Source organism: Tamandua tetradactyla, chromosome 2, assembly GCF_023851605.1.
Source record: "Tamandua tetradactyla isolate mTamTet1 chromosome 2, mTamTet1.pri, whole genome shotgun sequence".
NCBI classification, from domain to species: Eukaryota; Metazoa; Chordata; class Mammalia; order Pilosa; family Myrmecophagidae; genus Tamandua; species Tamandua tetradactyla.
This window is the reverse complement of record NC_135328.1, coordinates 28,519,889-28,543,580: the sequence shown is the minus strand read 5'-3', so window position 1 is coordinate 28,543,580 and position 23,692 is coordinate 28,519,889. Positions and strand designations below refer to the sequence as shown.

At 38.7% G+C, this 23,692-nt stretch overlaps 2 long non-coding RNA genes across 2 annotated transcripts in view; both read right to left on the bottom strand.

The window, feature by feature from the left end:
* Positions 1-23,692, bottom strand: part of LOC143667380 (uncharacterized) — a 105,968-nt gene that overhangs the window by 49,822 nt on the left and 32,454 nt on the right. The window lies entirely within an intron of this gene.
* Positions 8,826-19,503, bottom strand: LOC143667374 (uncharacterized). The gene is made up of 3 exons (XR_013168013.1): positions 19,384-19,503; positions 18,231-18,298; positions 8,826-9,873 (listed from the first exon to the last, which is right to left on the bottom strand). It is a non-coding gene; the product is annotated as an uncharacterized LOC143667374 (long non-coding RNA).

The window sequence follows — 23,692 nt, the reverse complement described above, 5'->3', positions numbered from 1 at the left end:
AAGTGCCATAAACTGGGTGCCTTAAAACAAGAGAAGTGTTCACATTTCTGGAGGTTAGAAGTCCTAAATCAAGATATCAACAGAGTCATGAAGGCTCTATGGAAAAGTCCTTCCTTGCCTCTTTCAGTTTCTGGTGCTTGCCAGTAATCCTTGGCATTCCTTGGCTGTGACAGCATCATTTCAATCTCTGTCTCTGTCATCACATGGGTCTCTTCCCTGAATGTGTCTCTTTGTACATCTCTTTTTCTCATAAGGACACCAGTCATATTGGATTTAGGACCCATCCTAATTCAGTATGACCTCATCTTTCTACAAAGATGCTAATTCTAAATAAGGTCAGATTTAGGGGATTAGGACTTTAACATTATGTCTGGGGGTATACAATTCAACCCATAAGAAGGGATAACAGGTATAAGCTAGAGAGAGGTAGATTTGTCTGGTATGTGCTAAATTCTGAAGAATGCAAGGACTTACTCTTATCTTCCTAAGATGCAGCCAGAAACAGGTCTTGGCAACCTCAGTTCAAAATCCCCCTGGCTTAGCCGTAAGGGGACAGTTCAATGGTACTAGAACCCTGCGAGTGGGAGAGGAATGGTGGGGTAGGAAGAGGAACAGAAAGGAAGAAGGGAAGGTAACTGTGTGAAGAGCTTTCTAGGGATCTAACCAAAGCTGATTAGGCAGATTATACAGAAAGATAGATAAATAGATGGATGGATGGATGGATGGATGGATGGATGGATGGATGGATGGATGGATGGATGGATAGATTAGATAGATAGATAGATGATAGATAGATAGATAGATAGATAGATAGATAGATAGATAGATAGATAGATAGATAGATAGATAAATATAGATAGATGGATGATAGCTAATCATCATCATCATCTTTAACCCCCCCCCCCCGCCAGTATGACAGTAATTGGTTCTGAGCAAGACTAGGTCCCTCCTTGTCATAGAGCGGGTGCCGCATGCACTTCTAGCTATGCAGGATACCGTGACACTCAGCTATGCAAGTTGTGTAATAAAAATTATTCCCAGCCTCTATACCTTCATATATGCTATTCCTCCTCCCTCAATTCACCACCTTTGTGTACTGAGAGCCATTTATTCATCCTCAAGGCTCAGCTTGCACTTCATCTCTTGGAAGTTTTCCCCGACCTCTGATTTTCTGTGATCTCCCGTCTAAGCTGCATGATCTCCTGAAAGTCCTTCCTGTACAGCTGTAACATGCTGTAGGTAATTGTTGCTGGCATAAGTGTCCCCCCAACTAGGTGGTCAACTGCTCAAAGGAAGATTAGGTTTTATCAATCTTGCATCGTTATTGGCTGGGTCACTAGTACAGTGCCGGGCACATTTCGGGTGTCTGATTAGTGTCAAGTGAATAAACAGACAAGAATAAAGAGTGATTGTGAAGCAAATGTGCTATTCTCAGTGAAGGGGATCTTGGAGGTACCTACAAGTTGCACATTCCATGATGTTCTATGTAATCTAAAAAAAAATGGAAACTTTTGTGGAGCCTGAGAGGAACATACATGGTCACTGTCCCTCTCTAGGGTGCACCAAGGAAGGAAGATCATCATGAACTGCCATGAAAAACAGGAATATGGTGAATGACTTCCTCAGACCTCCCAGTAATCTATAGTATTAAATATTTATGTGCTCTTTTCTAATAATCTTCCATCTGTTAACTTATAAGAAGTCAGCAAAAGGTGGAGATGTCTGACTTCTGTCTGACTTCAAATGTGTGAAGACAAAATGGCCCATGAGTCCAGACTCCCATGAAAGTAACTATTGGGAATTGAGGCAGTATCGATGCATATGTTACTTGGTCATGGCCCCTTTCTCCAGTGTATTGACCGTTAATTTTGGGTTGCCTCTTGACATTTGAACAGAGCTCATGTAATCATCTACAGATGTCTTCATATGGGTGCAAAAATTGTTAATAAAATTCAACACTCATTCATAATTAACAACTCTTAAAAAATTATGAAGAGAAATTCCTAAATTCCTAAGTCTGGCAAAGATATCACCAAAAACCTTCGGTATTCATTATTATTGAAAAAAAGTTAAGACATTCCCTTTAAAATGAGGAGCAAGACAAGGATGACCATTATCACTACTTCTATTCAACATTATATGAGTTTCTAGCCAAGGCACAATGATAAGAAAAAATGCAAAAGGATCAGACAGGGAAAAACAAATCTGTCATTTTTTACAGGTGACATACTGGCTACATGGATAATCCAAAGAAATCTCAAGTTATTACAATAAATAAGTTTAGCAAGGTGATTGGACAGAAAATTAATATTGTAAAAATCAATTACATTTATAGACAGCAACAAAAATTTATAAAACATAATTCAGAAAAAGATTTTATAAGAGTAAAAAATTTAAACAGATACCTAGGGATAAACCAAACAAAAAATGTGGAAAACCTGTATGGGGAAAATTTAAAAATGCTGAAAGGCATTAAAGAAGGTCTAAATAAATGTACAGCACTAAGAAGATTCAATATCATAAAGATTTCACCCAAGTTGATCTGTAAATCCAATGCAATCTGAATAAAAATTCCAAGAGAGTTTTATGGACCTCAAAACAATAGTATTAAAATGAATATGGAAGAGCAAAAAAGACCCAGAATAACCAAGACTGTCCCAAGGAGGTTGCATAGAAAAATATCTTTATGACTCAGAATAGGGAAGAATTTCTTAAACACGATACACACATACACACATACACAATTACTATTCATAGCAGGGAATATGATAAATTAGACTACATTAAAATGTAAAATTTCTGATTTATCAAAAATTGTAATAAATGTGAAATGTTAACACAAATAATTAGTATTCAGAATATATAAGTAAGTTCAAAAGTCAATATATAAAAGACAAAAAAATCCCCCCAACATGGGAAGAGGACTAAATATATTCCACAGAGGAAACACACATGGCCAAGACTATGTGGACAGATGCTCGGCCTCATTAGTAATTAGGAATATAAAACTTAACATCACAATAAGACACCATTTAGACTGACAAACATTAAGAAGTCTTATAATAATACCAAGCATTCATGAGAACACAGAGCAAGAGAAACTAGTGGCAGTTTAATCCGGTCATTACCCAGTAAAAGTGAGCATATGCATCCTCCTTTACCCAGCAATTCTACTCCTATTTATATACATGAGAGAAACTCTCTCACAAGAATACAGCTGCATTATTCACAACAACAAAAAATGGGAAACAAGTTGAATGTCCATCATTAGGAGAACTGACAAATGTCTTCTGTATGTACACAATATATAAAAGGATGAATCAATATCTTATGTATGCACATATACATAAAAGGATGAATTAGAGTTACACCATGAAGATCTGACTCACCCAATTGTGGGTATGCTGGTTTTGAAAGTATTAGGTACCCTAGAAAAGCCATGTTTTAATCCTAATCAGTCTTGTGGGGGCAACTGCTTCTCTTAATCCCTATTCTATGATGCAGTTTGAAACTTGATTAGGTTATCTCCACGAAGATGTGACCCAGCCAATTGTGGGTATGAACTTTTGCCTAGACGGAGATGTGACACCATCTATTCCCCATGGGTCTTGGTTAGTTTACTGGAATCCTTTAAAAGAGGAAGCATTTTGGAGAAAACTTGAGAAGGACAGGAGAGCAACAGAGCAGTCACGAGATTCCGAGAGAGGCAGAGCCCAAGCAGCCAGATCTTTGGAGATGAAGAAGGAACACAACCCGGGGGAGGCTTCATGAAACCAGCTGAGAAAGAAAGGTTGCAGACCCTGCCATGTTTGCCATGTGCCTTTCCAGTGGAGAGAGAAACCCTGAACATCATCGGCCTTTCTTGAGTGAAGGGAACCTCTTGTTGGTGCCTTAATTTGGACATTTTTATAGTCTTGCTTTAATTGGGACATTTTCACAGGCATTTTCTGTAAACTAGAAACTTTTTAAATTCCCTTTTATAAAGCCATTCTAATTCTGGTACACTGCATTCCAGCAGCTAGCAAACTAGAACACACCCCAGCACACAGATAACTCTTAGAAGCATAATGCTGAGTGACAAAAGTGAACCACACAAAAAACTATATATAATATGATTCCACTCATATAAAACTCAAAACTAAAGAAAACAAAGCAATAGATTGTTTAGAGATGCACTGTATGTGGTAAAATTATTTATAGAATTCAGAAACTGATTACTTTTGTGGAAGAAACAGAAATAAGATACAGGGGAACAATGAAAATCAACAGGACTGGGGATGGTCTAATTATTAAATGAATGACTATCGATTTTATTATTTTTAGAACTTGCATATTACCAAATAGTCCATAATTTAAAGTTTTAATCCTAATTGCATATTATCCCCAAAATCAACCTTCTGCTTACCTTATGCCATCTGAAATCTAGAAATGTTTACTTCTCAATAGGGACGTTCAGGTTATTCCCTCCACCATCCCCAAAATAATGCTCTCCAAGTTTATATTGCTTTTGGAGAAGGGAGTGCCTTAATAGTTGCTAGTGGCATGATATGACAAGTACTAACTTTGTCCCAGAATATAAGTTTCTATCTCCCTAAAATAACACACAATATACAACATACTTAAAGAGCAAACCAGAGCTCATCTCCCAGGTAGAGGTGGAAGTGGTGCTGTGTGGTGACTTAAAAACTATGCCCTGAATCTGACAGGGTTTTGAATGGTTCCACACTGAGCCAACTGTTTTCCAACCAACATTCATATGGTTCCAGTACAGAAGATTCTACCTATTGAAGCAAAAATTAGAAGCAAAAAAGCTTCAAAACATATTTGTCGTATTGCTGGTGACTTTTAAATCACAGAGAATAAAAATAGAAATGACACCATGTGAAATGTTATTTTATTCACTTTCTGGGTAAAAAGATTGTCAGAGTGAAATGGAGCACATCAGACAGATACCATATGCCCGTCCTACAGGGAGCCAGGGAGGAGATAAGAGGTGAGGGGTATTGGTTTATGGAAAGGGCATACAAAGGGTCTGAAACAAGAAAACCAGGAGGCAAGTACTGCTGCTCTCCTTTAGCAGCTGAGGTAGTTACCTTGGCTAAGGTTCTTATTAAAGCTCAGGTTCTTGATCAATGAAGATAATACTAATACCTACCTGTGAACATTGCTGTAAAGGCAAACCAAGGTCATCTGGGCCTGGAAGCATTTTGTAAATTACCAAGCTCTGGCACAAATGGTATTTATTTATCGTCAGACAGGCTTGAGAACTATAATAAAGCCCTTTCTAAAAGAGGGAAAAGCTAACCCCTGTATTTCCCTAAGTTCCCTAGTTCAGTTCTTGACACATATTAAATATCCATGGAATAACAGGAAGGAGGAAAGGGAAGGAAGAAGGAAAGGAGGTGTGAAGGGAGGAAGGATGGAGGGAGGAAAGAAAGAACTCCTCATTTTGCCCATTGGCCTCATACAAAATTAGTCTAATCCCTCTCCCAGATAAATACTTATTTAACTTAAAATTTTATTTCCTATTTTATTGCAGAAAGAATATAAGGGAGATTACAAGGATAACTAAAATACAGCATAAGAGCACAAACTGTAATTAGTGCAGAAGAAAAACAATACAAGGAAGGGGACAGGAATGTGCTTTAAAAGGGGGTAAGAAGCTACAGCTAGGCTACAGTGAACCACACTGGTTCTAAGTTTTGCAGCCTCCAACACAAGAGAAGAAATATGTTTGGATATACAACCCCAATACCATAAGGTAAAATCAGACCAATCATTCAAGAGAATACTGAGCTTCTTGGTGCTGAAGATACTGATTTTCCCAAGAGGACACTCTGAAGGATGAAACCTTCAGCATTGTTATTCAACACACAGAAGAAGAAGCTTCATAGGGCTGTGTCCATAAGGACCCCCAGAATAGGCTGAAGACATCAAACCAAGAAGGAATTCAATAAAAGGAACTGCATGCTAACAACACAGTACAACCCACCTGCCAAGGACCCTCTGATTGGACTTGACTCCCGGATATGTGACGGATTCCCCAGAGAAGAAAATGGTCTGCATGTCTTTCAGGCAATGCTCCCCAAACATAGTCTAGGTCTCCACACAGGCTTAGCTCTGTCAAGGTGTGTGTAAAATAATGCATGTTTAAATGACTGTAAATGCAGGCTAAATGGCCAAGAATTCCTGGTACTGCCTGGCAGAAGACAACAGAATTGTGAAGACAAATCTCAACTAGCTTGTCAGGGCACTAAATCAAAACCACAGAGTAGAGTTTCCTATCATGTGAGAGGGACAGCTTGACAGAAGTCTTTTTGAGGCTGATGGGGTTAAAGACAGCCATTCTACCTTTGTTTCTCCCAAAAAGGTTTGTCCCACAGGACAGACAGAAAATGAAGTCCTAAAATTATGAATATGCAGAGATGAATGCTCGTAGGCAGACTATTCATAAGTATATGGCATAATATTTTATCAGAAAAGTCTGTGCAAAGGTCTCTTACCTTTCCAGAAAAGGAATCACAGAGAAAAATCCTCACAGGAAGTACGAGGGCTGGCAAAGTCACCCAGCTTCTTTATGGCCTGGTTGATACGGTGGCTTGGTTACATACCTCAGAAAAACATATCCTTAATCTAACCCATTCCTGTGGTGTAAACCAATGGTAAATAGGAATTTATCAGATTACTGCAGTTCAAGTGTGGCCCAACGAAATTGGGGCTTTAATTCAGATTACTGGAGGCCTTTCTAAACAGAGTGAATGAAAAAGAGAGTCATGAGGAGCAGCAAGAAGCTGAAGTCAACAGGACCCAAAAGAGAATGGAAAAGACACTGCCATGTGACTAAAAAACCAAGGACCAAAGAATACTGGCAGCCAGCCCTAAAACTCCAGTCTTTAGGAGCAGTTTTAGCAGACAGAGAACTAGAAAAGTTGACGCAGCAAGTTGCTAGCCTAACCCTTTCTTAGGGAATGTCAACCTGCTCACATCAGAGTAGGCTAAAATGAGCCAAAGCAAGGTGACTTAATTTCCAGGTTGCTCCGGGCTGAATTAACAAGAGGAATTTACTGCTTGCAGTTGCAGAGGCTAGACCTGCTTCCTCCCGGTGTTGGTAGCATTCTGGCTGTGTTCCTTGGCCTTCCCATCACATGATGATGTTCTCTCCTTTCTCTTCCAGGTTCCCACTGACTTCCGGCTGCTGTGCATGGATTTCACTTTCATAATGTATCCAGTAATCAGATTAAAATCCATTCTGAATTAGAGCACTGTAGCTCTGAAAGTCAGCATTATCCCATTCAACAACTGTTTAAAAAGCTGAAAAAGTGATCAGATTGTATCTAGCGATGTGAATGAAGCTGATCTGGATAGGAATAAGGTAAATCAGAATACTGGGTAAAGAATGATATGGTCCATATTTACAAACTTCAACCTCTGTGTGAGATCAAAGAGAGAGATGTTTATTTGATACAAAATTTATATTTGTGGTAGCAAATTATCTAATTTAACTTATTTGGCCAGTTTATATAACCACCATAATTACATGGAATCCTGAATAGGGCATGAGATCTTGTTGGTTTGTACAGGTTAATGTGATACCGATATATCCCAGAGTAATTTGGGCAGAGAATAAAAAAGTATTTGTAAAGTACCCCTTGGGGACTGGGGAGAAATGAGGAAATATTAAACTTCCCCACCTGGGGAATTCCTGACATTCTTGTAAGCAGTGGGGACAACCAATTTAATAGGCTGAGCCCTCGATCTTGGGGCTTGCCCCTAAGAAGCATACTCCTACAAAGGAGAGGCTACGCCTACTGATAATTATACTTAAGCATCACCCCCAGAGAACCTCTTTTGTTGCTTAGATGTGGCCTTTCTCTCTAAGCCAACTTGACAGGTGAACTCACTGCCCTTCTTCCTACATGGGACATGACTCCCAGGGGCATAAATCTCTCTGGCAACTTGGGACTGACTCCCGGGGATGAGCCGGAACCAGGCATCACTGGAATGAGAAAGCCTTTTGGCCAAAAAGGGGAAGAGAGAAATGAGATAAAACAAAGTTTCAGTAGCTGAGAGATTTCAAACAGATTGGGAAGTTATCTTGGAGGTTATTCTTACACATTATATAGATATTCCTTTTCAGTTTATGGTGTATTGGAGTGACTAGAGTGATGTACCTGAAACTGTTGAACTGTGTTCCAGTAGTCCTGATTCTTGAAGAAAACTGTATAACCATACAGCTTTTATAAAGGGACTATGTGATTATGAAAACCTGTGTCTGACACTCCTTTTATCCAGAGTACAGACAGATGAGTAAATAACAATAAGGAGAATAATAAATAAATAAATAGGGGGAGATAAAGGGTAAAAATTGGATAGATTTAAATACTATGGGTCAATGAGAGGGAGGGATAAGGGGTATGGGATGTATGAGTTCTTTTTTTTTTCTTTTTATTTCTTCTTCTGGAGTGATTCAAATGTTCTAAAAATGCTCATGGTGAAGAATACACAACTATGTGATGATATTGTGAGCCACTGATTGTATAATATGGTGGGACTGTACCTGTGTGGATATTTTTCAATAAAAATATTTTTAAAAATCCATTCTGAGTCAATTGGTCACACCTCAATTAAAAATAACATCTACAAAAGTTCCTATTTCCAGTAGGTTCACCCCATAGGAATGGGATTAAAACTAAGAACATGTTTTTTCCTGGAATTCCCACAAAGGGCATCTTAATAACTTCCTGCTGGGAAGTAAATCTCCAGCTTTCTGAATCAGATCAGCTGTATTTAAATGATGATTATAGGGGAAAAAACCAAAAGGCAGTTCATAAAAATCATCTAGAGAGAGGAATCAAATAATGAATTTGGGCAAGGAAAGAACAGACAGTACCATCTCTCAGAAAAGATTTAGTAGAAAAATAATAGTAGTAAAAATAATTATTAATAATTTATTGAGTACTTTTTCCATTTTAGACACTGTGCTAATCCCTCTCCATACACGACCTCAACTAATTCTAAAAACAACTCTATAAAGTAGGTACTCTTACTCTGTCGACTTTGCAGAGGATGCAGTTATGGCAGATAAGAGAAGTTAGAGAACACTTACAGAAACTGGATGAGAGGTAGAGGAAGACAGATGGACCAACAGTGCTATGGTTTTCCTTCAGGGATGAGGACATGGCTTACTGGGGAGCTACAGAGGTTGCCAATAGAGGATTTTTAGGGCAAACCCTCTAGATAGTTGACAACATTTGGATTTAGATTCTGGATTGCCTTGAATATCACTTATTCTCTAGGTCGTGCATTCCTAACAGGGTCATTATTGCCTACAAGGGGGTGAAAATTGGTTCTTGAGGGGTGAAACATTTCTTGCTGTTTTTATTCATAAGTAGAGATATACATACTACCTAAAAGATATAATTATATTTGTAGCTTAAATTTTCATGGAAGGAGTTAGGAAAAAATTTCCAAAACAGCTCCTTATTAGGCTATAATGAAAAATTGGTTGAGAAACACTGCTCTAGGCTTGAAGATTTTGAGGGAGTCTGGGAACAATGACAATGTTTTAGCCAAAGGCTGCTTTGACTTGAAATTGCTATTCCAGTCCTTGCATTTAAAATAAAACCTTCCCAAAGGCCTTGTGTCTTCTTCCATTCTGGTCCAGATGCAATTTTCACCACTTCCAAGAAAAATTTTGTGTCAGTTACTGAATTTGTCCCAAAATTAGGCAGAACAATAACTATCAATGTCCCAATTTTCAGTTTGTGCCTCTTCATTACATGTTCCCTTGTCACAGGAGCTGTAAGATGTGAGTATTTCTGGACTCTACTTTGGGTCTCTGGAATTTCCGGCTTTATCTCACAACTTCGATGTCTACAGAAGAATTAAATGTAGTTGATTATTTTTCCACCAGATTTACTTTTTTCCCTTATATTTTTTATTTTGAAATAATCTCAAACTTACAAGACAGTTCCAAAATTAATACAAAACCCATATAGAGAACTCCAACATAACCCCCACCCAGATACCCAGATACCCAGATCCAGTAACTTAAACATTTTGCCACATTTCTATATAATTCTAACTATCCATCTATCAATTTTCTACACATTTGAGAGTAGGTTGTGTACCTCACACTCCCTGAACACATAATATGTCCATGTACATTTCCTAAGAAAAAAGATATTCATTTATGAACCACCTTAAGTTCAGTTATCAAGTTTACGAACTTTAATATTGATATAACACTTACAGTTTATATTCTACTTTTTTCATATATTCTAATAATGTCCACTTGAGCCTTTTCTCCTCCATTATTAGATCTGGCCCACTGCATTTAATTTTCTTTATGTCTTTATTTGCTCTTTTATTAAGCTGTGGAAACCTACAGTCAGCATAAACTTCCTCATCAAGTATACTATTCATCAGTATTAATAACATTCATAACTTTGTGCTACCCTCATCATCATCCATAACCAGAACTTTCCCATTACCCCAAACAGAAACCCTACACCCATTTTGCCTTAACTCCCCAGTCCCCACCCCCTGTAACCTCTACTTTACTTTCTGTCTGTATGTATTTACATATTCTAGCTATTCCATGTAAGTGGAATCATACAGTATCTGTCCCTTTGTGTCTGACTTATTTCACTCAACATATTGTCTTCGAGGTTCATCCACATGGTGGCATATATCAGGACATCAGCCCTTTTTAAGGCTGAGTAATATTTCACCGAATGTATATACCATATTTTGTTTATCCTTTCATCTGCTGGCAGACATTTGGGTTGCTTCTACCATCTAGATAATGTGAATTAGATTTGCACTTTTTCCTGATACTTCAAATACAACTAAAAGGAAATTATATATAGTTACTGCCTTAGTTTCTTAGGGATGCTATAACAAAGTATCACAAACTAGGTGGCTTAAAACAACAGAAATTTTTTTTTTGTCTCATAGTTCTGGAGTCTAGAAGTCTGAAATAAAGGTGTTTGAAGGACCTACTACCTCTGAAACCTGTAGGGAAGAAAACTTCTTTGCCTCTTCTACATTCTGGTGTTCGCTGACAATCCATGACATTTCTTGGCTTCCAGCTAAGCACTTTAATCTCTGCCTCTATCATCCAATAGCTGTCTTCTTTTTGTGTCTGTCTCTCTTCTTCCCTTCTTATAAGGACAATGGCTATATTGGATTAAGAGTACCCCATGATGTATGACCTCAATGTTATTTAATTCTACCTGCAATGACCCTATTTCCCAACAAGGTCACATTCTAAGATATTGGGAGTTAAGATTTCAACATGTCTTTTTGGGGGAGACAATTCTACCCACAATATTTACTCATTATAGTGACCCTCCATGAAAGCCAAAATCATAGTGTTAGGTCATAGTCCTATAAAAGTCATTCAGTGAACTGCCTTCTCTATATTGATGTGGGTCTTAGACAGACATAGAATCTAGAGAAACTGATGGATGATATAGTTTCTAGACTTTGGGATACTGGCAGAAACTGTTTGGCAGTCAGTGCAAAATGGAAGTCTCTTGGGAACTCTCAAAAGATAGATAACCCTGCATATTAAATGTGTTCAACTAAGTCTTCAAATTCTTTACAGGGCATTACAGTGGATGGGATGACACTGGCCTGGTAGACTTTAAAAGTAGGCATTACCCACCCACTTCTATCACAGTATAAATCTAATTATCATGACCCCTTTGGAATGTTTTGTTTTGAACATAACTGCCTTATGTGTGTGGTTAGAATTAGAGGATGTTAAATATGACTTTGCTTTTCATCACAGAGTTTCAGCTGAGAATAATAGGAGACCACCTATGCAGAATGATGTGCTAAAAAAATGTGAGGCAGGTCCTGCAGTCCTTGACTCATTACAGTAGGAACAGCTTTAAGATTTGTCACAGAGAGTAGAAAGTGGGGAGATTTTTAGAAACTGATTTGGTGTGGTATTTTTCCTTCCCTTCCCACCAGTAAGGGGAGTTGCTTTCTCCTCATCTTAAGCCACATGAGAATGGGCTTCAGACCCCAGAAAGCTGGATGGGTGTACTACGGAGACTGAAAAACAGTCTAAAGCTGGCCTATACTCAAAATTGTCAAAATGTGAGAGAATAGTGGCAGAGCAAAAAGGGCTGCATTGAAAATGGCCTGCACTTGAAGAGTGTGGAGAGACAAAGATGAATATATGGTTCCCAAGGGTAAGGTAGGGAACTCTCAGAAGGGAAGAAGGCTTGACAATCCCATCAGAGGGTGTGTGTGTGTATGTGTGTGTGTAGCCACTGAGAACCATGGGGTCCTGGCTCTATCTGCTGCCAAGGTATCAATGTGTCAAGGGAACCACAGCAGGAGGATGCTAGGAAGGATATCCATGAGAAACCCAAGATAGAGCCCCTCAAGAACAGGAATTAGCAGTTGTCCACTGGCCAGCCCAGAGGGCACCAATGTAGATTTCGATGATAGCAATCAAAGCAGGCATTTTTCTGCCCCAAACCCACCTCCCTTTCTAGCCCAAATGCTAGTGAAGCCAAAGCAGCAGAGAAAAGAAGAAAGAATAAAAGGATACAGAAATAAAGAATCCACCCACTTTCCCCATTTCTATTACGCCACCTAAAATGGATTCCAGGTTGGGCAGGGAGAGAAGAGACCTTAAACTGGATAAAAGATTGAAGTTTTCTATTCAACTACACTGGACTTAATTATACCTTGAAAATTACACAATGTGCTAATACCTGAGAGTGCCTGGAAAAGTACTGGAGTTGCCCAAGGGTTCATCAAGGCGCAAGGAAGGAGAAGTTAACAGAGAAGTTTAAAGGAGCAATGGTGGGAAAAAGTCAAGTCCTGTTTATTCAGTAAACTGGTCTCATGATGCCTCTAGAAGTTTCTTTTGGAATAGAACTTCAGCTACAGGTTTCATCTAGCTAGTTCATACAATATACATCAAACACTAAATGAGCTAAGCTCAGCTAGTTATATAGGCAGTATTATTCAGCTACCTCAGTGGTTTTAGAACAAAGGCAGGCTTTGGTAAAAAGATATTTATACAACACTTCATAATCGATGCACATTATAAGAAGCAATTGTGAAAAATCCTGAGCAAGCTCAGTCTGGAAATACATTTGCCAGGCCCACAGGACTGATGCTTTATTCCTTAATCTCAGCAGGCATCAAGACCTTGGGTGACTTACGTCTATGTGCTCCTGGACTTTTCCAAAGATCCTTAGAAAGGACCACTATTTCCCTTTCAGCCCCATAATTATTTCCATAACCATCTCCATTGTCTTCTGATCCCAGAAATCCCACCTTCCTTGTCTGATACACTGTGCTCTCATCACAGCCCACCTTCTGAAATAGTCCTGCCTGAGGAAAGCTTGGAACTGGTTGCTATGTTCTCTAACTGTGACATCCTAGACTTAGGAGATGAAAAACAAGAACTCTCTAGTCATGGAGCACAATGGACAACAATAAGTTAACTCTTTGACTATGGGTAAACGTCTCATTTCTGCAGCACACACTTCAGCTATTTCATTTTTAGCCGACCAAAGATGTTTTCCATCCTGATTCAATCCCGCAGTTCAAATATTTGGACTCTTCTGCAATTTGTAGTATTCCAAACATTAACCTCACTAAAGAATATCTGGATTTTAGAGTCCAAATATTCTATGTTGCAAATGAACTAAAGCTACTTTGGTCATTCAGGTTTCTCAGGTTCATTGTCTTGGATACCAAAAATTTGAGTCTGGGTGAAGGTAAGCGACTCTCTTACCACCTCACTACCAGGTTTTTATGAAAGCAAGTCTCAGACTAAATTCTGTCACATGTGCATATATGAATTAACTTTTATTAATAAGTAGACACAAAACAGCTCATATAACAGATCAACAATTTTGGTGCTCTGACCCCGCCTTGCATTAAAAATTGACCAGAGTTGCCTGCCATGCCAGAGGACCCGGGTTCGATTCCCGGTGCCTGCCCATGTAAAAACAAAAAATTGACCAGAGGAAGAAACCACAGAAGCAGGAGTTTGTCATCCTTATTGTCTACAAAAGCAACCAGAATCATCTGCCCTATGGCTCAATGCAGGGCCACTTGGGTACTATTCCTAAGAGGACAAGTGTAGGATTAGTAAGGATGGCAACTGTCTCTAAAATATTATAGCCAATACACATATATGGAAAACCTTTAATTTTACTAAAAGACTATTTTCAACATCTATTAGGTGGATTAACAAGACATAAATTTCATGAATGAAAACCCACTTCTGACATTCACTGTGCTAATTAATAATGTCTCTAATGGTGATGAGTTATAGATAACTCTAATGCTGTAGTGGCTGCCTTTTGGGTATGGCATTTCTAATTAAATGCTAGTTGATCACCCCTGGAGTGTGAATTCCTGATTAGGGCAACTGACAGTCCATAGAAATTAGCTCAGACTGACATGCGTGTACACCCCCCCCCACACATATGCCTGCACATCTATGCTGAAGTACTTTAAAATAAATTAAAGACATCACAACAACATACAAATAGAACAGAACATCTGCTCAAAGTAACTATTTTGGGTATGGCTATCATTGGCATTCCTGACATGAACTAGAAAGGGATTTAAATAATGTAAAAATAATTAAATGTGTTGAGCCTATTCTTAAAGAACTAAACCCTTTTATATTTATCTAGAAAACATAAACAGTATACAATTAAGTGAAAATCACCCACAATTCTACCATCTATATAGAACTAACATTAACTTCTAGCCTTTTTTCTGTGTTCACTGCATGAAGCACAGTTTGACAAAATTGAAAATCCCCGAATACTGTGCTACGTAATTCTAATTAAATATTTTTCAAACTTTTGAATTCAAAATTCAGATAATAGCTTTTTAGCATGGGCAGGCACCAGGAATCGAACCCGGGTCTCCGGCGTGGCAGGCAAGAACTCTGCCTGCTGAGCTACTGCGGCCCACCCAGCTACATATTATCTTATCTTGCAGTTATGCCATAATTTGATAAACTGATCCCATATTGTTTATGATTATTTTAGGTTGTTTCTGTTCTTTTACTGATGAAACAACTTGAAACCTAACTCTCAGCAGAAAACAGATGGCACACTTGCACTGGGAAATTCAAGCAGAGTTTAATAAAGGTACTATTTGCATAGGCATGGGTGGATTTAGGAAATACAGCCACGGATGGCGCGCTGCCACCCTGTGGCTAGAAATGACAGGGAGCCATTACTTCCCCCGGGCCTGAAGGAGAATGAGTATACCCAGAAATTGGAGAGAGCAGATGGCGAAGGCTGCCAGACGGGAGCTGCAGCCTGCAGAAGGACGCAGCCAGCTCACAGAGACCAGGCAGGGAGCCTGCTGCAGGGGTAAACACGCGACCTCACTTTCCTCCCTCCCTCCAGATCTCCTGCCTGTGCCTTCCATTGGCCAAACCCAGCCAGGAGCCAGAGGGTGAGGAAGCCCATTGATGTAGTTCCTGTGGTGAGCCTCCTGACTTGAAGCAGGGTGAAGGATGAAGAGTGGGTGGGTCAGGAGGAACAAATGTGCCGAGACCATTAGAAAAATTTTTCACTTTCATACAATAAGTCCACCAAAATGTATATGTTTAAAGGGAGAAAGGTATATACTAAATAGCATTAAGAAACACTATAGGTGAACATTGTTAGGGGAAAACATGAGTTCTCTTCAGGACAGGTGTTCAGAGAGCCCAGCTGCCTGATCTTCTGATGAATAAAGTTACAATTAAGTGCTGATCCAGGACTGAGGAATCACCAGTGACTGGCAGGAAGGAAGTACTGATGTCTGGTAAGCATTCTTGTGTGTCTGGATGGATCAATGGGGTGAGAAGTTTTTTTCAAGAGGATTCTCATACCATTTCCATTTTTTCTGACCCTTACTACACGCAAGACCCTGAATTAAGAGACTGGCATCTGTTACCTCATTTAACATTCCCAATAACAGAGGAACTGAAGCTCAGAGAAGACTGGCCATACAACCAAAGCCATGCACCTGCTAAGTGGCAGAGCCAGGATTTGAATTAGATCTGCCAGAACACAAGGCCGGTCCACTTAAACACACCAGTAGAGTGCTTCCACCATTAGCTGTCCCACCCAGAACTACTTTATGAAGGAGCAAACAGTGGAAACATATTGAATAAAGACGAGCCACTCTAGGGAATTTCTGTCAAGAATTAAAGGAACAAGGAAACCATCTGAGAGTACTCCCTGGGTTATGCTGCAGTTTTAAAAAATTAGTAATAATAATAATAAATGCATTGGTCATTGTGAAGGTTGTTAGAACATCAACTCACTATTCTGAAAACTGATAAAAGGCAAGAATCAAGCATTTATCCTTTTGCAATAGCCAAAGAGTTGATGAAAAAGTTCTTCTTATTGGAAGAATTCCATATAATGCATGAAGAAGGGATCATAGAATTAAAAATAATGCTTTGACCACTAACAAAATAATGGATCTCAACAATGATCATTGGTGGATGCTAAAATCATTGACTAAGGTTGACAGGAAATCTACAATGAATGGATCAAGCTGACAATTGCCGAACTGAAAAGCTGGAAAACTGGATACTGTGTACATTATTGTGAGGCACAGGAAGCATGCGGCAAAATATGAATTATCCTGTTCCAAATAGTTGAACCTGAATCTAATCAATTCCGCAGATATAACTATAACTCTATAGAGAATACGGAAATGGAGAGATAGAAACACAAGTTAAACACCTTAAGAAGTAATTAGCCAAATCCAGAATGTAGGAAATTCTGCATAAGTAATTGTCATACTTCTTTCACATAGGAATGGCACGGCAAAGGGGAGGCAGAGAAAATATTACACATTAAAAGAAATTTAAGAGTATATCAATCAAATGCAATGCATGGAGCTTGTCTGACATGCCTAAATGAAGGCAGCAGAAGGAACTGGCTATAGGGTCTACCAAATTAGAACCACAGAGTATGCCTGGCAACTGAAATTTTCTCTGAAAACACAGGTTTTTACTAACCCCCATTTTCTTCCTGTTCTATACTTGTGCGACTTTTTTACTCAAGGGTTGAGATCTACAAATTCTCCCTATTAAATGTTATATCAGATTGGTCTATCATTTCAGTTTGTCAATGTTTTATGCACCTCAATTCTATTGCCCAGCATCTATATATTCCTACCTCCTCTGATATGTGTTGAATTGTATCCCAAAAAAGGTATGTTCTGTCTTAAGTTTCACTACCTGGGAATGTGACTTGATTTGGAAATAGGGTCCATGTAGATGTATTCAGTTTAAGAGAAAGACATACTGGATTAGGATGGGCCCTAAATCCAATGACTGCTAACATTATAGGAAGAGGAGAGGAGACACAGAGAGAAGAAGACAGAGATAGAGACTGGAGGGATCCAGCTACAAGCCAAGGAGTGCCAAGGAGTGCCAGAAGCTAGAAGAGGCAAGCAAGGATCCCTTAGAGCCTTCAGAAGGAGAAAGAAAACCTGTCAACCCTGGATTTCAGATCTAGCCTCTAGGACTGTGAGAAAATAAATTTCAGTTGTATTAATGTTCCCAGTTTGTGGTACCCTCCTAGCATCACATCTGAAAACGCGAGGCACTTGCCATCTAGAAATTGCTAAATAGGACAGAATTGAACAAGTGCTCTCTCCAAATTAACATTTCTCTATTAATTGACATTTTTTTATTAATTCTAGTGATTGCCATATTATTTTCTAAATGCTCCCAAATAGGACAGCTGAGCATTCTTCAATATATCCAGGGTTCAACATTATGCTCCTATTCTATAATTTCTGTAACCCACCATTTTCCTGTCCTGAAATCAGAGTGTGGGTGGTGTACTACTTAAGAGATTCACATATAATGAGGGACCATATTCACAGTAAATATTGAAGATTTGAGTATTATAAAAAATGTCCTGGAAGATGGCAGTGAGGGTTTCTATTCTTCTAAAGCCAAATATATGATTATAATTGTACAACAGATGGAAACAGCATCCTGAAAAAGGGATGCCTTTTTCTAATACAACAAAGGCTACCTATGAGCTAGTAGTGGCTCTGTTGAAAATCAATTTAACTTACCTCCAATCTGCTGGAAAGCACCAATTTTCTACAATTTTTCATAGATTATTAATAACAGTTTAACATAGCTCCAGTTCCTCTAATTACTGGGATATATCATCTGGGCATGGTTCTTTACCATAGTTCCTTACCTATGTTTGCTTGCAATTCTCTTTTCTCATAATCTTTGTCCTATCTTTTCCAGTTTGAAGACCATGTCCTTGAGAGAGAAGACGGAAGGGAAGTGACAGGAATCAATCTACTTTCTTTATCAATATCCACTGAACTAAACTGTGAATATATCAATCTCTTATTCTTTTATATACTCTGAGGTCCCTTCCTCCCAAGTTTCCTGTCTGACCCCCAGTCTCAGGTGTAGTCCAGTATTTGTTGTCCATTGTCCAGGGCTTCTTCTCTGATTCTATTCTGCTGTAACTACTATTGATTTAGCTTCTAATCTCATAACTGTTTCACTGCTATTTGTCTTCAACAACTCAATGTGATTATCAAACTCTTCCTCCTTTTTTGAATCAAGGCCCTCTTTCATTGAGTCCACTTTGCTTTTCCTCAATGCCTAAGTAAAAACATTAGCTTAGTCAGTTCCCTGTTCTGAAAAACTTGCCATTCCATCTGTCCACCCATCAGGACTGCTCCTCAGGCCTGTGAATCATTCTCTAGTGAAGGCATCTGAGTCCTGTCACAATGACAGCTTCCCCCTGAGGCAAAGCCATCACCACACCTGGTAGACAATGAGGGCTGAGAAACCAATGAGTCCTCTTTGCATTCTAAAATTTTCATTGATTTTTCTCCACAGAGACAATAAAGCATTTCCACCCTAAAGTCATCAATTTCTTTTCTTTTTTGTTGTCACCTTCAAGCTGTGACTTTATTATAGAAATGTTTTCTCTTCAAGCTCCTTCTTTCTAGTTTTTGCTGCTCACATTTCTCCCCTCTGTCAGGAATATCACTGTTTATCAATAACTTAATTTGGGGCTGGTAGTAGTATCATAGCATCTCCTAAAGTTCTCAGAGTTGTCCAAGACAACCTCAATTGTAAGATTTTTGTCCTAGCAAACTGACATACACCATTCACTTATTCATTCATGTATGCGTTTCTTCCATTAATATTAATTAAGTATCTACACTATACACCAAGCACAACATAAATAATCACAATCTCCATCTTTGGAAACCTGAAGTTATTTCCAAAATAACTGGAGTCCTGTGTGACTCCTGTTTGTACCTAGAGCTACATTAAAATAATATACGGTTTAATAAACAAAAGTACTTTAAAATTATTCAAACCATTATCTGTCAAAAGTGGAAGACCACATTTTTAGTACACAGAAAACACCTTAACAGAACCTTTGGACACCCCTCTCAGGCTCTCTCAGCTCCTATCAAAACTCTCCTGGGTATTCTGAGTTGCCATGACAACTGGACCTCCCTTCCTCACCCTTAAAGTATGAAGAAATCTAAGACAGAATGCTGAAGCCCCAAAACAGTGGGTTTTTAAATACAGAAATGAATTAGAAAGCAAGAAAGAAAATCCACAGATACCAGTAATGAAAGAAGAATGCAAAGCCAGTCTGAGATGTGACCACTAAAGCCAAATGGCTCACAGAGGGATCAGAACTGGATCTGGACCTTAGCAGGGGGGAGGCTCAGGGACAAATGATAAAGCCTTGGGTTCTCGCAAAAAAGAGAAGATGACTGCAACCCAACAAGCATGTCATGAGCTGTGAAAGGTTACCTGGAACTACAGATGGCAGCCAGAAAAACTTCACGCACCGGGCTAGAGGGAGTGAAACAGAAGTCAGTGCCATCGTGCCTGCTGTTTTGCTCTCATATCTAAACACAATACCTGGGACATAGTAGGTTCTCAATAAATATTTGCCGAATAAATGAATGAGTGAGTAATAGGGAGGGAGGTCACACAAAAAAGAAACAGGAAAGAAGACTAATGTGACACAGTTTTTAACATATTCATACAAAATTATATATGTGAATATATTATTGGAAGTTAATTTTAAAGGTTTAATGGATATATATACACAAATATGCATATATAATGTAAGCATATAAGTCTATATGTATGATTTGTGTGTGTGTATATATATAGATGTTTATGTGTATATATACAAATATACCCATACTTGTACATGCAGAGAAAACTGATGGAAGGATATGCAAAATCTTAGAGAAAGGGACTAGGGATCTAAGCTGAAGGGGAGAGTCTCCTTTTATTATATATCCTTTTGCACCATTGGATTTTTTTCCATGTGTAGGTATAGCTTTTCACACTAAAAAATACAGTTTAAAAATAGTTATCTACCTACATACACAAAAGTTAAAATGCTAAATCTCACTGCAATTTTATGATGATTTTGAATAAGGCAAAATACGCAAAAAGTACATTCTACACAGTAAGCTCTATGCATATGTGAATTGTTAGAATAATAACCCCTTAGGATAAATAACACGTGGTTCCTGTGTCCTGGCTAGACTTTGATTTGTACTGGCAATCACATTAAAAGTAACCATGAGGTTCTTGGGTGAAGCCTTCTGGCTGGATTCATGCAGGCTAGATTTCCCTTCACACTAAGAAATCTACAGATCTGGACAACCTCCATATTCTTGAGTAACCTTTCTTCGTAACAGAAACATAATGATTAGCTGAGTCAGAGATCAGAAACAGTTTTTAACACTAGGATAAAATTTCATCCACAGTAGTTCTCAAGCCGCCCTCAAAAAAATTTATGAGTTCTTGTCGGGTGGATTCTTTTACTGCAATTTTGACTTTGCCAGCCTAAGCCACTGCTTTTTCTGCTAGAGTCACTTAGAGATAGACCTGTCTGTTTGTTCTAGAGTCTTCTTTCCAGTGAACAGGAGAAATGCAGTGGGAGCTTCTGCTCTGAGACTATAAGTAACTAGACATATTTGGCCTTGCAATTTTGGGGATAAATATTTACTAAGCAGTCACAAAGCAACTGGCACCTTTAAGTCTGCATGTCAGAAAGGCTCAAGTAACAGTTTCTTCTTTGTGCCAAAATAAGTAAATATTTGCACATTACCTCTTTAACAATGAGAAGAGCAGCTCTAATGGAGACAGCTCTACAACGGAGCCATGACCCTCTGTCATCTCAACCCATTTTATCCCTGACGTTACAGGACTCCATGCCAGAGCTCCAGGCCCCACCTTGTATGGGTCACTAGTCTGTTGCTTGTGTGCTGGGACTGGTTTGGTACCTTGGTGTCAGCTTGGGGTTGAGCCAGCCCAGGCAATATTTTCTTTGTAGGTTAAACCTAAATTAAAAATTAGACCGGAGAGCCCTCATTCGTTGCTAAAGAGAATGCAAAAGAGTACAGCCACATTGGAAGACAGTCTAGCAGTTTTTACAAAGCTACACAATTTTACCATATAATCCAGCAATGACATGTTGGTGTGTTAATCAGAGTTCTCTAGAGAAACAGAACCAACAGGAGATATCTGTAAATATGAGATTTATAAAGGTGTTACATACAACCATGAGAATGGAAGAGTCCAAAATCCTTAGGGCAGGTTTATAAAGATGGTGGCTCGGATGAAGAGCCTGAACGAACTCCACAGGAAAGGCCTGCTGTCTGAAGAAGCAGTGAAAGAGTCTCTCTTCTTCCTTAACGGCCTTCAACTGATTGGATTATCTTATGGGAGGGGGGGGTGGAGGCATGCCTTAGTGGACTGCAGATGTAATCAGTCACAAAGGCAATCAACTAACTGACGACTTAATATATCAGCCTTCTGATTTATCAGACAGCCATGGAATATCCTTGCAGCAAAGGTCAGACCAGTGTTTACCTGAGCAGACGAATGGGCATAATCATTTAGCCAGAACCTAATCATCACACTTGGTATTTACACAAATGAGTTGGAAAATTCTATTTGCAGAAAAGGTTGCATACAAATATTTACAATAATTTCACTCATAATTGCCAAAACTTGAAAGCAACCAAGATGTTCTTCAAAAGGTGAATGGATAAACATACAGTGGCATATTATTCAGCAATCAAAAGAAATGAACTATCAAGCTATGAGAAAACATGGAAAGACTTTAAATGCGTATTTCTAAGTGAAAGAAGCCAGTTTGAAAAGGCTACAAATTGCATAATTCCAACTATATGATATTTTGGAACAGTAAAATTCTAGAGACAATAAGAAGATCAGTGGTTGTCAGAGGTTTGAAAGCGGGAGGGGGGATGAATAAGTTGAACACTGAGCATCTTTAAGGCAGTGAAAATATTCTATATTGATAGCATTATAGTAGATACATAATATTATGCATTTGTCAAAACACATAGAACTGCACAACACAATGAGTGAACCCTAACGTAAACTATGGACTTTAGTTACTAATAATGCATTGATATTGCTCATCAATTCTAACAAGCATACCACACTAATGCAGGATGTGAATAATAGGGGAAACTATGCAAGAGAATGGGAAAAGAGGTAGTGTATGGGAACTCTGTTTCTATAAACCTAAAACTGCTCTAAAAATAGTCTATCAGTTTAAAAAAAATTGGAACAAAGTACAGCATATACTAACCAGGACCATTCATATCCTAAAGAACACCTAAGGTAATATATAAACAAAAAGAGTTTCATGCACTAGAGTAAATTTCCAGAAACCTACAACCTCCAGACGGGTCCCTGGACCAGATAAGTCCTGAAACCTAGAGGGCCCAGCCTCTCCAGAACACAGATAATTCCACCTCTCTAACCCATATTATTGACCGACCCTTTCAATATGAAAAAGTTAGAATGGCAATAGCCCAAACACCCCTAAAGACAGGGAAAGAAAGATCAAAGGTGATAGTGGAGTTATACAGAAAAGATAGGATTTAACAAATGTATATGATTGATGAATCATTAAATTGATATCTCTTTTAGTCTCCAGTATCTTAGAGCAACTAGAAGTAAAAACCTAAAATTGTGGAATTGTAACCCATGTCAAACTCTGAAATATGTTCTAAAAACTTATAATTGTGGAATTGTAACCCATGTCAAACTCTGAAATATGTTCTACAACTAACTGGTGCTGTGCTTTGAAATTTATTGCTTTTTTGTATATATGTTATTTTTCACAAAAAAGGAGAAGTTGATTGTGATGATAAAAATATATCTAAGCCTTCTAGCCTCCTATATTCTGGAGCAGCTAGAAGGAAACATCTGAGAGGATCGTATGGTAGCCCATGACAACCTCTGGGGTCTATCCGGTAACTACTTGTTGAAGAGTGCTTTGAAAACTATTGCTTTTTATTTCTTTGCTTCGTATATATATATATAATGCTATACAATAAAGTTAAAAAAAAAAAAAAAGTACAGCACATAGTGGAGAGGAAAGTTCCCCCCTACTTCTGCTCAGAGCACTGCCAGGCAATATGGTGAGGACACCAGGGGAGCCTTGAGAGCTGGCAGCTACAGCAGCCTGAAGAAACTGACCCCCAGCCATGACATCAGTCCCCCACTGTGGACATTCACAGTTGTTACAGGGGTGAGGAACCACTGCAGCAGGTCTCATGTGCACAAGGACAAAAGAGTGCCCTGAAGGCAGGAAAAGGGCTCATGGGCAGA